The sequence below is a fragment of the Symphalangus syndactylus genome, chromosome 16 (genome assembly GCF_028878055.3).
Source record: "Symphalangus syndactylus isolate Jambi chromosome 16, NHGRI_mSymSyn1-v2.1_pri, whole genome shotgun sequence".
NCBI classification, from domain to species: Eukaryota; Metazoa; Chordata; class Mammalia; order Primates; family Hylobatidae; genus Symphalangus; species Symphalangus syndactylus.
Window position 1 is genome coordinate 42,810,703 of NC_072438.2, and position 15,001 is coordinate 42,825,703.

A 15,001-nucleotide genomic window follows, 5' to 3' on the forward strand; every position below is an offset into this window, starting at 1 on the left:
ACCATGGAATACTATGAAGCCATAAAAAATGATGAGTTCATGTCCTTTGTAGGGACATGGATGAAACTGGAAATCATCATTCTCAGTAAACTATCGCAAGGACAAAAAAGCAAACACCACATGTTCTCACTCATAGGTGGGAATTGAACAATGAGAACACATGGACACAGGAAGGGGAACATCACACTCCGGGGACTGTTGTGGGGTGAGGGGAGGGCGGAGGGATAGCATTGGGAGATATACCTAATACTAAATGACGAGTTAATGGGTGCAGCACAGCAACATGGCACATGTATACATATGTAACAAACCTGCACATTGTGCACATGTACCCTAAAACTTAAAGTATAATAATAATAAAATAAAATGAAAAAAAGTTTAAGAAAAAATATTATCTTCAGACTAAAGGGTCCATAAGGAGGAATGGATAACCCCTCCAAAATTTCATTTTGATCAGTGAATAAGGATAACAGAGATTTGGCATATTGTATTATATTTGAAGGTTGTAAGAAGAGAAAAGTTAGAACCTGTGAGTTCCCTATACTATTGGTGTCTTCAGGTACCGTCAGAGAATAATATATGCAGAAGAAAATCCAAGAAACTATATGAAAATCTCTGAGATAGGCATCCTTTCTTGAATTTTTTGGATTTGTGTTTATCATAAAGTCCCATGCAGTGTTGCCAGTCTCTCCTTGTCATCAGTCAATTCAGGACACAGCTACCAAGGCATTCTCCATTATTGTTTATATCTTGTCCTTGAACCACTCAAAAGCAGTCACTGTCACCCCACAGACTAGATATGATAAAACTTTAAATGTCCTAACTAGGCTCCCTGTGATTCAGCCAAAGAGTTCGGCACTTGCTCTGAGTTGGGGAAAATCAAGGACAGAGGAAAACAAAATGTCACTTGGGTCCCCTTTGAGTGTGATGGAATGGATGAGATGAATAATTTGCTTGTATAGCAGAAGTAATTACAGACATTTGTAACAATGTATAACAATGAGGTTTTCCATCATGTCATATCAACAGTTAGGTCTTCAGTTGAAAAGGGAGCAAATTATTGCATGATCATCTGCACCTTGTTGGTATGCAACAGGGGGTTAATGCCTAGACTCCCTTTCGTATGTTGGGAACATCTGTAGGAAAGGCAGCTGGCAGTACAGCAGACCACAGAGAAGTGCAATAAAGTTTTAATTTCAATCCATGTGAGATTAGAGATGTCAACCAAATGTTTGCTATTAATCTATATTGCCTGATTTGCATCTTACTGTACCACGTTAGTGTTTTTCCAAATTGCCATTGAATGAATATGATAATTTGATATTTATTGAATTTCAGCCATGAACTCGACAACATGCAGGACATAATAATGGAGAGATTTCATGGGCAGAGACCTTAGACAGTGCTGAGAAGCAAGCGAGAAAGTGGGCATGAATGTTGATGCGAAACTTAATTGGAAATTATTCTTTATATTGTCCTGTAATAAACTTGAAGAGTGCACATTAAAATAAAGAACAGAAGTGGTCTGAAGAAGAATTTAAAGATTTTTAAAAATGATGTTTGTGATTCTGTTAGAAGAGACAGGAATATTTCCCTAGAAGCAACCACATGGGATCATAGGGTTGGGTGAAGCCTAAAACTTGTGCTTGGATACCTGCATAGTACACTCTTTTCTTCATGTGAGTTAGAAATTTCAGAAGGATGAAAGGTAAACTTCATATCGGAGTTTCCATCCAAATCAGTCTCATTGCTACAGTCTCTAGCAACTGTAAGGTGAATAGCATGGAAATCAGATGATCTTCACCTTCCAAAAGTTGACCAAGCCACAACTATTTATGAATAAATATGTTTATTCAAAATGACATTGCATACCTGTATAAAGCATATGTCACCGATACTGTATCATAAGAGCATATGGTATACCCAATATTTATTTTTCTAGAAAACTGAAATGCATAACATGTCTACTGAAATAAGTGTAAGAAAAGAAAATATTGGAATGCATAAGTCACATTCCACAAACAATGCTAGGTACTTTGTTCAGCTGACAATAATCTTGTAAGTTAGATTTTACTATTCTTACATTGTAGAAGGAACAATACAACCAAAGATGTATTACAGTACATTAGGTTCGTAAAAGAGTGAGCTAAAACTTGAATCCAGTTGTACTAGCACCAAATTCTTACACTTTCTACTATACTACCACTCAACTCAAAAATAAACAAATATTTAAAAGTAAAATGTTTTTTAAAAACAGTTGGTCTAAGAAAACTAATTTGTCAATATGGGAGGTAGGAACATTGTAATATGTGTATAATAAATGCAGAATTTCACAACCTATTCAATATGTAGGCTAGTTTACCTCTAAATACTATATATTTTTATAAAACTTTATATCTAAATAGGATATAATTACAATTACAATATTATAGCAAATGTGGGTTTTCTGTAATTACAGGCAAAATTAACTTTCTGCTAGTCCTTGAAAGGAATCTGTGTGCAAAGGACATCTTCCTGTCACCTGTAAGGTACTGATATTTTCTCCAGTGTCATTATAGTTTACAACGAATCAGGTCAGAAAATGTACTAGTCCCTTTAACAATGAGAATTGTTCTAAGATTCCCTTACTAATCACATATTCAACTTTGGGGAGGGGGGGTGTTGGAGATAATTCATAGTCAAAAAGAATTATTAAATGACAAGCAGCTATTATTTTGCAATGTCATTCTAGGAGTCTTTGGGGATTTTACATTTACTTGAGTTACACTTTAAGAAGTAAGTGGCTTAGGAATATTTTTAAACTTATTAGTGATAAAGAAGGAAAACAGCTATTGACAAGTGAGGATGAGCACCCACCATATGGATTTTAACATTTTAATTATTTTGTTCTTTTTCTTTTTAAAGCAACTCTTAGTGGTAATAATTTTTCAACTAATTAAAGACCAGCTGCTACTTAGCAAGCTAGACACCCAATTAGGAATGTGAAACCTGCTAAACAACCTTTACTGCCAGCCAGCTTGCTGAATCACCTCCTGTCACTGGCATGGAATTGATTATTTTTTGTTTTGTTAAATGCATGTTGTTGTCACACAAACTGGATCTCCAGAATGTTTTTCTTTCAGAAGAGTTGAACAATCTGACATCCCGTTCAATCTCAATTTTTGGACGAATTTGAGATCTGTAGCAAGGTCCTTCGTCTATTTTTGTAAATATAATTATGGAATGGCTGTGGAGAATTACATTTTGCAGAAATAAAAAAAAACCTTGAAATGCAGAAAGTAACCACTCACATTACTTATGATTGACAGTGAGATAATGGTATCACATAAAATGGTTTTTGTATACTCAGGAAAAAAACACAAAATGATAATTATATTTCTATTTATGACGAAGCAGTTTGGTCTTAAATGTTCATGATTTTTTCCCCCAAGAGTATCTTAAAAAAGGGAATGAAGGTGCCAGGATAAATTAGAGAGAAATAAACTTGTAAAATACAGTCTTATTGTATGCACCATGTTTTTTTCCCCTCTGTAATAGTTAGAAATGGTTTATCTTCACAAAACAAAACCTCTCAAATTGCTGAAGGAAAACAACAATTTAGCATTGATTCTATGGAAAGTCTTTAAATGTAATATAATACTCAAAAATTTATTTCTCACTATTTTAAATAGTTGTTGCTAATGAAAATAGGCTCCAATAAATACATAAATCAAGTTGAAATCCAGAGACAATTGATTATGGATAACGAATTCTCAGACACTTTGACTCACAAAGAGAATTCAGAATTCCCTCTTAGAATTGTCCCATGCCTGGTGAATTCCTAACTGTCAGACACCTTAGAAATTGGCAGAGCTGTAGCCTGTGATTCACACATTTAGTTATATCGAATAATCCTTAATGACCTGGAAGAACTCACACTATCGGCAGGGATGTCAGACAGGACACAAGGATCACTACCTTCTCCCATTGCTTGCTTTGCAGTGCTGGGTTTTTGTAGCTTCAATTCTGTGCTCTAAGGCACAGTGGGTGCTCAATAAACATTGTTTATTGGATGTCATTACATCTGCTGTGAGTGACAATGAGTGTGACAGGCCTGAATCCAAGGATCCTGTGGAAGGGCTAGCAAATGGTGAGGACAACACACTGGATATCATGGGACTGGAAGTGTTAAAGCTCTCAGCAGGAGACTAACTTTGCCTCCAGGAGCCTGGAGTTGATTTGGAAAAGATAGTACAAGGGCTGGCAATCAAGAACATGTTTGACTCTTTCTTGGGTGCATGGTGTAAGCAGTGTTTTTGATGTGAATTATGGCTGAGCTTCCATCAGGGTGCCTCTCGAGACAGATGCTGTGGCCAGAAGGCACTTTCTTGAGCTGAGAATTTTCTGCTCAATGTTGACTACTGCTTACACTAAAATTGTTTTTGTCACGTGCGCCAGCAGGGCAAGCAACAGCAACTAGAAGTCAACTTTTCTTCTACCATTCTCCAAGTCTCTATAACGCGGCCGTAGCAGTTTTCTACAAGGCAGGTCAGATCATGTCATAATGGTGCATAAACACTTTAGTTGTCTTGCATTGCCTGTATGATCACATTCAGGGACTTCAGCATGGCGGACTAATCCGAGTTATGAACTGGTCCTTACATAATTCTTTTAAATCTTTTGCAAGACTCAGATTTTCGTGGGTAATAATATATCATATTTGGCATTTCTAATTTGCTAGGTGCTTTTCTCTGTACTTGACGTATGTAAACTCATTTCATTCTCAAAATAACTCCATGAGGTAGATACCATATAATATCATCTCTATTTAAAGATGAGTAAAAACTAAAGCACAGAGAGCAAAGGTAATTTCAAGGTCACGCAGCTGGTGGAGGTGAGATTCTAACCTAAATCCATCTAAGCTTGTGCTCCTGGATACCATGCTTCCTCCCATAGATTCCCCTCTGATTGTAAGCCTCCCTCGGTGCCTTTGTATTTGCTCTTTCCTTTATCTTGAACACCTTTCTTCTTCATGGCTGATTGGGCTCAGCTGTCAAGACTCAGCTAAAGGATTTATTTCATTAGGAAGCAATCTCTGATACTCAAATCAGAGTTGCCTACTCCCTCTTTTTGGCCAATACTACTACACCTAGGGAAAAAATAACCACAACAGTAACTACGATTGCCACTACAGCCTTAACAGCATGATAATAGTTATCATGTATCTATTACTTAATATGGCACTATTTGCCTGGTATCGTGACATACCATCTTCATCTCCACCATAGTGTGGCACAACATCATGACACAGAGAGGTCAAGTGACTTACCCAAAGATAAATGGATAATTAGTGACTGAGCCAAGATCTGCTTATGTCTAATGTGCAATAAATTATTTAACAATAATTTCTTGTTAAAAAACGATTAAGAATTTCAAGATGGCTTCAAAAGAGCGTTAAGTGAGAGTGCCTTTTAAGCATGAATAGCTGTGTGACAGCACTGGATGCATACTTATGTAGCCAGTCGTCTTCAGGAACCAATGGGACCAATGGGAACGCAACTAAATATTTACCTATTAAACATGTTCTCAGCTTGAGGATTGGGGTACATAAATGGGCATCCTAATATTGAACTATTCTTGCATTCTCGGAATAAATGTTACTGTTTTATATTGTATTTATTATATTTTGAATGTGGTATAGAATTTTACTTGCTAATGTTTTATTTATAATTTTACATCTATATTCTTAGTGTTATTATTTTCAACTTATATATTAAAATTATGTATGATTCATTAAAAGAATTAGAAAGAAGATTTCCTTTTTGGCATGGAAAAATGTATGTAGCGTTATAATTATGATTATCTAGTCTCTACAATGCGCTAAGAACTCCTCTATAAAAGGAACTAAATATGGTGCTACTTCAAGTAGAGTTCCTTTTTAAAATCCTCTCAATTTCTTTATGGAGATAGCTTGATTTAAAATTTCTATCTCTCTTCTAGTAAAATTTGATTATTTTTATTTGTATTGGTTATTTTTCCTTCACCTAGGCTTTCACATATATTTGTATGGACTTACACAAAGTAACCTTTCTCGATTTTTCTATTTTTTTTGTTTCAGTAGTTATTTTCCTATTCGATTTGTAAATTTGTGCTTTTTCATTTTCTTTCTTTTTTAAATTAGCTAATGTCTGTCTTCTGTTTTTTCCTGAAAGAATCAGTCTATTGATTTATTATGTTTTTTCCTGTTTTCCCTTTCACTAGTCCTGTACTTACGCTTTTTTCTTAAACCCTTGTATTTACTTGCTTTATTTTTCTCTTACTAATTTTTAAATTTGGACTTGTTTTGTGTTTTATTTTATCTCCTTGGTTATTTTTATTTTTTGGAAATTTTACTATTTTAATTTACAAATTTTATTTCTATTTTATCTTTTCTCCTACATTTGTATAACAGAGATTTTTCCTCACAGATGAAAGGGCCATTTTTTTCTTATGGTTAATTCCAGTTTTGTTATACTGTAATTGAAGAATGTTATTACCACTATTTCTACTTTAAGGAAATTAATGAGGTATTATTTCACACTGAATATATAATCAATTTTTGTGAAGAGAAACTAGTGCTTGAGAGAAAGCTATATTCTGTGTTACATGCATGTAAAATTTGTATGTAAACACACACCAACACAAACATCACAATAAAATCTACCTTATTGATTATGTTACTTATATCTTCTATATCTTTATTTATTCTGTTAGCCTATCTTGGACTAAGCATAGTGTGTTGAAGGCCAAAATATTTGATTATGTGTTTCTACTTATTTCTCCTTATACCTTATATGTCTTCTGCTCTATGTATAAACTGCTGTATTTGCTGCACTAATACTCATAAGTAAATCATCATTGTACATTTTGGTCTATAATATTTTAAGGTGTTCGTCACTGTAAATTTTAATACTTTTTAACTGGATTCCACCTCAACTTGCGTAAGATTAAAACACCTGTTTCCAATTGGCTTCATTTTGTTATATACATTTGTCTCATATTCATTTGTCCACCCCTGTGGTTTTAGTCTTATTGAATATCGTTATTTTTAGTCTATCTTTACCTAAAACATAGAATTATATTTTGGTTGGAAGGCAATGTAAAATGTTATTTCTTTTAATACACAAGTTAAGTTGATTTCTACTTATGAATATGGTTAATATGTTTGTTCTGAACTGGGTATAATATTTTATATATTCTTTTCCCTCTCTGCATGTGTTCTGTTTTATTTTCTTCTTTTCTATTTTTTTTTATTTGTAAAGATTTCAGTTTTTCTTCTAGAGGGTACCTTTTTGACAATACCTTTAATAATATCTTTGGTCCACTTTTCCCTTAATTAGGTCTCCTCTCTTTGACTTAGCAGTTTACAATCTACTCATTGACTACACCCATCATTTATGTAACCATTGCTGAATGTATTCTCATTTCTTCATTATCTTCCTGTTTTCCTTTTTGTAGCATTATTACTTTTTAATGTCAGAACAGATAATAATTACATTCTATTCTTCCACCCTTGTCTCCATTATAAATATGATTAAAAATATTCAATAGTAATCTTAATTTTTTTGCCAAAATTTTACTAGTCAACTCTTAGTTGGATGATACTCAACTTTTTGTAAATTACTCAGAAGGGCTTTTGGATACAGTATTCTCAAGTTCTGACATGTTTAAATTTGTGTCTTTATAACCATTATACTTGAAAGACAGCTTGGCTGGAAATAAAATTCTTGGCTCACACTCTTCTTTCCTCAAGTGTTTTTGAAGCTGCTGTTTAATGTTATCTTTATTTCTATATAACTATAAAAATTCTGAGTTCAAAGTTATTTTTCTTTGTAAGTGACTTATTTTTTGTTTTTTATTTTATTGGTGTCCTAGGGGAATTCGTTATCTTCAAACTTAAATATTTTTAATGTCTTCAAGACAGCAATTCTGAGTTAATGTTTCCATGTGCACCATGTATCCTTTTTATATATAATTATAGACCTTTTATTTCTCTATGGTTATAGAACTTTTATTTCCCTATGGTTTTCCTGGAGAATATTTTTAACTATTAATTCTGTTGGATTGTTTTGTTTTTCTTCTTCATGTAATTCACCTTGAAACGTAGATCTGTTTTCCTAACTGCATTAAAAATCATCATTCTCTCTGACCCTTTTGAGCTACTTTTAAGGTTTGGTTTTGTTTTCTTTTATTCTCATAAGCACATTTATACATTGCCTCATATCTTTTCATTATATTTTTAATTGAATCTATTCTACTTTTATCAGCTTCTAATTTAGTCTTACTATGACTATTTTGTCTTTACCTTCAATTCTTTCTTATGATCAGTCAACTCTTGTTTGAAGTTGTCCAGTTTTTGTTTTTTTTTTTGTACTATTTCCATTATAACTATTTAAATTTCTGGCTGGGTGCGTTGGTTCACTCCTGTAATCCCAGCACTTTGGGAGGCCTAGTCGGGTGGATCACAAGGTCAAAAGATCAAGACCATCCTGGCCAACATGGTGAAACCCTGTCTCTACTAAAAATACAAAAATTAGCTGGGCAAGGTGGCACACACCTGTAGTCCCAGCTACTTGGGAGGTTGAGGCAGGAGAACCGCTTGAACCTGGGAGGTGAAGGTTGCAGTGAGCCGAGATCGTGCCATTGCACTCCAGTGTGGCAACAGAGCAAGACTCGTCTCAAAGAAAAAAAAAATCAATTTCTGATTCATGCTGTTTTCATGTGCATGACGATTGATTCTGAAGAAAAATTTTCACCAGAAATAATTCATTCTCATTTCATAAATTATTTATATTATTTCCCTTCTGCGGATATAGTCCATCATTTTCAGTTCATTTGATAATATCTTGTTGTCCTTGTATACAACCATTCCCCATTAAATACATTATGATAGATAAATAAAACTGTACTCCATTGTAGCAATTGAATGCCTTTTTATACTAATGGATACAAACTACAAGCAAGAATAGAAGAGAGTTAATATAATTTAATCCTCTGAAGAGATTAAGACATTAAATAATATAATGAAGCCTTTATTATTAACTGTTCAATTTATTTTAAGATTATAAAATTATAACATTAGCATCATTATGACATTTTCTTACCTTATGATAGATTTTGTTTTATTTTTTAACTTTTATTTTAAGTTTAGAGGTATATGTGCAGGTTTGTTATATAGGTAAACTCCTGACACAAGGGTTTGTTGTACAGATTATTTTAACATCCAGGTAGCAAACCTAGTACCCAATAGTTATGTTTTCTGATCCTTGCCCTCCTTTCACCCTCCACACTCAAGTAGGCCCCAGTGTCTGTTGTTCCCCTCTTTGTGTCCATGAGGTCTTATCATTTAGCTCCCACTTATACTTGAGAACATGCAATATTTGCCTTTCTGTTCCTGTGTTAGTTTGATAAGGATACTGATGTCCAGCTCCATCCACATTCCTGTAAAAGACCTGAGCTCATTTTTTGTGGCTGCATAGTATTCCACACTGTATATGCACCACATTTCCTTTATCCAGTCTGTCATTGATGGGCATCAAGATTGATTCTATATCTTTGCTGTTGTGAATAGTGCTTCCATAAACATATATGCTCATGTGTCTCAATGGCAGAATGATTTATATTACTTTGGGTATATACCCCGTAATGGGATTGCTGGGTCAAATGGTAATTTTGTTTTTAGCTCTTTGAGGAATTGCCACTCTGCTATCAATACTGGTTAAACCACTTTACACACCAACCAACAGGATATAAGCATTCCCTATTATTTGACTTTTTATTACTAATAGCCATTCTGACTGGTGTGAGATGGTATCTCATGTGGTTTTGATTTGCATTTCTCTAATGATCAGTGATGTTGAGCTTTTTTCATATGCTTGTTGACAAGTATGTCTCCTTTTCTGAAGTGTCTGTTCATGTCCTTTGCCAACTTTTTAATGGGGTCTTTTTCTTTTCTTGTAAATTTGATTAAGTCTCTTATAGATGCTGTACATTAGACCTTTATCAGATGCACAGCTTGCAAATATTTTCTCCAATTCTGCAGACTGTTTACTATATTGATTGTTTCTTTTGCTGTGCAGAAGCTCTTAAGTTTAATTACATCCCATTTTTAATTATTTGCTTTTTTTGTGATTGCTTTTGACATCTTTATCATGAAATCTTTGCCCATTCCGACATCTAGAATGGTATTACCTAAGATGTCTTCAAGGACTCTTACAGTTTGGGGTTTTACATTTAAGCCTTTTATCCATCTTGAGTTGATTTTTGTATATAGTGTAAGGAATGGGTCCAATTTCAATCTTCTGCATATGGCTAGTCTTTTTTCTCAGCACCATTTATTGAATAGGGACTCCTTTTCCCAATGCTTGTTTTTTTCAGCTTCATTGAAGATCAGATGGTTGCAGGTGTTCAGCCTATTTCTGGGTTCTCTATTCTGTTCCATTGTTCTATATGTCTGTTTTTGTACTAGTAGCATGCTGTTTTTGTCACTGTAGCTATGTAGTATAGTTTGAACTCGGGTAACATACCTTCAGATTTGTTATGTATGCTTACCATTTCCTTCAATATTCAGGCTCTTTTTGGTTCCATACAAATTTTAAAATAGGTTTTTCTAGTTCTGTGAAGAATGTCATTGGTAGTAATAGTAATAGCATTGAATCGTAAATTTCTTTGGACAGTATGGTCATTTAAATGATATTGATTCTTCCTATAATTGAACATGAAATATTTTCCATATGTTTGTGTCTTCTCTGACTACTTCAAGCAGTGTTTTGGAATTCTCATTGCAGAGATCTCCCACTTCCCTGGTCACAAGTATTCTTAGGTATTTTATTATTTTTGTGGATATCGTGAATGGGATTGCCTTCCTGATTTGGCTCTCAGCTTGGCTGTTGTTGGTGTATAGGAATGATAGTGATTTTTGTATATTGATTTTGTATCCTGAAACTTTACTGAAGTTGTTTATCAGATCTAGAATCTTTTGGGCAGGACTATGAGATTTTTCTATGTATAAAATAATATTTCCTGCAAACAAAGATCTTCAGACTTCTCTCTTACTATTTGGGTGCCTTTTATTTCTTTCTCTTGCCTGATTGCTCTGGCTAGCATATCCAGCACTATGTTGAATAGGAGTGGTGTTTGGTTCTCAAGGAGAATGCTTGCAGCTTTTGCCTGTTCAGTATGATGTTGGCTGTGCATGTGTCATAGATCACTCTTATTATTTTGAGGTATGTTCTTTCAATGCCTAGTTTGTTGAGGATTTTTAACATGAAAGGATGTTGAATGTTATTGAAAACCTTTTCTGCACCTGTTGGGATAAGTATGAGGTTTTTGTCTTTAGTTCTTTTTGAGTAATGAATCACATTTATTGATTTGCATATGTTGAACCAACCTTGCATCCCAAGGATGAAGCCTATTCAATTGTGGTAAATTAGCGTTTTGATATGCTTTTGGATTTGGTTTGCTAGTATTTTGTTGAGGACTTTGGCATCAAAGTTCATCAAGGATACTGGCCTGAAGGTTTTTGGTGGTGTTGTGTCTCTGCCAGGTTTTGGTATCAGGATGATGCTGGCCTCACAGAATGAGCTGGGGAGGAGTTTCTCCTCATTTTTTTATAATGGTTTCCATAGGCATGGTACCCACTCTCTTTTGTACATCTTGTATAATTCATCTGTGAATGCATCAGTCCTGGTCTCTTTTGGTGGGTAGGCTATTTATTACTGATTCAATTTCAGAGCTTGTTATCAGTCTGTTCAGGAAATCCATTTCTTCCTGCTTCAGTCTTGGGAGGGTGTATGTGTCCAGGAACTTATCCATCTAGATTATTATGGACCCTTTCTTCTCATTGGTGTATGTTGTACCATTGTGTGAATATATTTATAAATTCTACTATTGATGGTTAATTGTATATCTTCTGTTCTTAGCCATTGTGAAAAGTGATGCTATGTAGGTTCTAGGATATGTTTTCACATTAGCAATAATGTATTTTTTTGATATATACCTAGTAATAAAATTAAGTCAATTTTCCAAAGTGTATGTGCCTATTTACATCTCCACCAGAGTCTGTGAGATTTCTGGTTGCTTCAAATCCTTACCAACACTTGATACTTTTGGTGTTTTCCATTGCATATATAAGGAATCCAATTTATCAATTTGTTCATCAATATATTTTTTAATTTTTTGTTTAAGAAATGTTTTATTCACTTCAAGATGTCAAAGATGTTCTATATTTTCTCTTATTGTATTACATTTTATATTTAGATTTGAATCTGCTGAATTTTGGCAGAAAGAATATGATACAAGGTAGTTGTCACGACTTTTTTCCATATGTCTGTCCATCTAAAACAGGAACAATTATTGAAAAGACAATTATTTATCAACTGTTATACAGTATTAACTTTGTGAAAAATCAGATGATGATTTTGCAGAGTCTGTTTCTGAAATCTCTATGACATTGGTTTGTTATTTTTTTCATGCTGCAATGTCATACTATCTTAGTTACTATAGTTTTAAAATACGTCTTGCTGTCTTGCAAATCAAGTCCATTTTTGTTTGCTTCTCCTTAAAATTGCACTGAATACTTTTTCTGCCTTTTATGTTTCCATAGAAATGGTAGAATCAGCTTGTCAATACACACCACACACACACAAATACACATGCAGACTCACACATGAATATTTGCCCTACAGATATTGATATTTAGATTGGGATCCAAATGGTTCTATAGATTATTTGAGAACCGGCATGTTTACTAGTTTAAATCTTCTAATCCATGGACATGGCATATAATTTAAATTTTCATTAACTTGGCTCAATAACATTCGCATTTATTGTTTTTGCTGTCTTGCAATATTTTCTATAGGTTTATTGCTTTACTTGATGTGTGTTAGATTTTGATGTTGTTTTGGTAGCTTGCTTGAATTTATTACATTCTTCAAAATAAATAAAAGGAAATATTCTTAGTCAATGATGAGATACTTGATGAATCAATGATAATGATTAATATAATTACGTTAAAATGAAGATAAAAAGTGTCACCTTAGGAATAAAATAAATTATCTATATACCACAGTAAGTATTTCATAGCTTAGAATTACATCCTTCAGTTATATTTTTAAATATGTAAAATTATTAAGTATGGAATCATACAAGATAAAATTTTAAAGTTACTAAAATATCTACTCCAAGCATCTATTCCGCAATATCTCTAAGTTTCTGTTATATAGCTTTTGCTAGTATAGCTACAAAACCAGAAAATTTATTTTCTCATGGGACAGATCCTTTCATCATTGAGAAGCTCTACCTATTAAATACTTACATTTTATATACTCTGTGGAATGATCTAAAAACTGTCTTCATATAAGTTTCACCCTTTGGTTCTTATGTAATCTACTATCAATATACCGCCAGTTTATATCTTCTTTCATGTGATAACCCATTGGATTATAAAGGTAGTTTTCATGTTCTTATTCTTCCCCTCTTCTTTTCTCTGGGCTAAGTGACTTCCCTAATTCTTCATACAACATGGTTTCTAGTCTTTTCACCTCATGGGTCTCTGTTCTCTGAAAGCACTTCAAGACTTCCATACACTCTTCACACTCTTTAGTATGGTGCCTGTTATTTCTGAAAAACAAAAGTAGCCTAGGAATATCTCCTCACTTTGAACTAGGTTCTCTACTTCTCTACCAATGCACTGACTTTGTGGTGTCATCATAGAAGCTGCCTGGCAGGCAGTCAGCAGCCTTGTAAATATCTATTTACCTTATTCATTTCACCACTGTCATTCCTCAACTTTGCCTGCCTTGTGACTGGACTTTGGCAGGACCTGTACTTTGGGGATGTGATCACACTAACTAAGCGTGAAAGAGGAGATTAGCCATGCATGTACTCCAGCTAGTCTTCTTTCACTGAAGAAAAAGTCTGTCTTGCAAAATAAAATTATAATCGTAAAATTGATTGGTAAGCATAGAATGGGGACAAGGGGAATGAGTTCAGCATTTCAATATTAAATTGCATCAGAGTTTTGACAGACAGATTCATCCCCCATCAGAATAGAGACATACCTGCACTAAAACTAAGCAGGTTGGATTTTGTGTACTTATACTGTTTCCCTAGAACAGGACTGGAGGGAGGGGCTTGTATCATCAGTTGCCTCGTGGACTGTTTTTGGTTTTCTGTATTCTGTTCTGTGCTAATCAATCCCTGATTCAAAAAAAAATCCTTTTAAAATTCACTAATATTTTATTTTATATTGCTCTGGATGTAAAACCAACTAATCTCTTCAAGGTGATTGTGAATCTCTCATTTGCAGTGGATTTTATGATTTAACTCTTAGAGCATGATCTTATTTCTCTGGTTTCCAAATTCTTAGAGAGCTTCTCACTACCACTGAATTTATAAGATCAAATAACTAGTCAATGAAAAAGATTATCCAATATGACTGCATTCAGAAACTAGATCCTTTTTGTGCTTTTTGTGTCTTCTCCTTCTGCCACCATTTAGCAGGAGGCATCCTGGATTCTGGAGAATCTAACCATAGGAGTCAAGTGAATAACATTAGGCCTTTGGATGGCCTGGCATACCTTAGACAACCACTAATATCTTAGATTGGCCCATCTCGGCCTACACAGTTTTATCGTGAGGGCAAGAGGTCTCATCTGCCCAACCTCCCATTTGCTTCCACAGCTTTGTTGTGAAGAGTAAAGATATGTATTATGCCAAATATTTTTTCTAAGGTATATCCAATTTTAGATAAAAGTACTACTTGTCTCAAAAGACTGTAAAGGATCAGGGAATAATGGAGGTCAGAGAAGCAGTTAAAAAGCCTCATGTGTTTCATAAATATCCAAAGAGAAATTCCTTGGAATATATTTTCCTCAGTGTAAAGTAGCATCTATATTTCTGGAGTTACTTCAGAATCTCAAAAGACCCTGACAATATGTCTTGGCCTTACATATTGGCTAAAATGTAACTTCCGTGACTCAGG